Consider the following 331-nt stretch of genomic DNA (forward strand, 5'->3'; position numbering starts at 1 on the left):
GAAATGGCTGGTACAACTGAAATACAAAGTTTTAATTCTGTTCAATTTGAAGTGTAAGTGGTGAGTGAGTACTGTATTGGAGGGCATGGTTCTAGGCTCCTCCCATCCCATCCCTACTACCCAGCCTACATCCTGCTACCCAAATGAACTTTCTGAAATTGTGCATCTGTGCAATCCGTGCAGAGAAGGCAATGGCAACCCACTCCAGTACTCTTGCCTGGAAAATCCCAAGGATGGAGGAGCCTGGTAGGCTGCAGTCCATGGGGTCGCTAAGAGTCAGACATGACTGAGCGACTTCACTTTCACTTTTCACTTTCGTGCATTGGAGAAG

The sequence above is a fragment of the Bison bison genome, unplaced genomic scaffold (assembly GCF_000754665.1).
Source record: "Bison bison bison isolate TAMUID 2011002044 unplaced genomic scaffold, Bison_UMD1.0 scf7180017864181, whole genome shotgun sequence".
In the NCBI taxonomy this organism is placed as follows: Eukaryota; Metazoa; Chordata; class Mammalia; order Artiodactyla; family Bovidae; genus Bison; species Bison bison.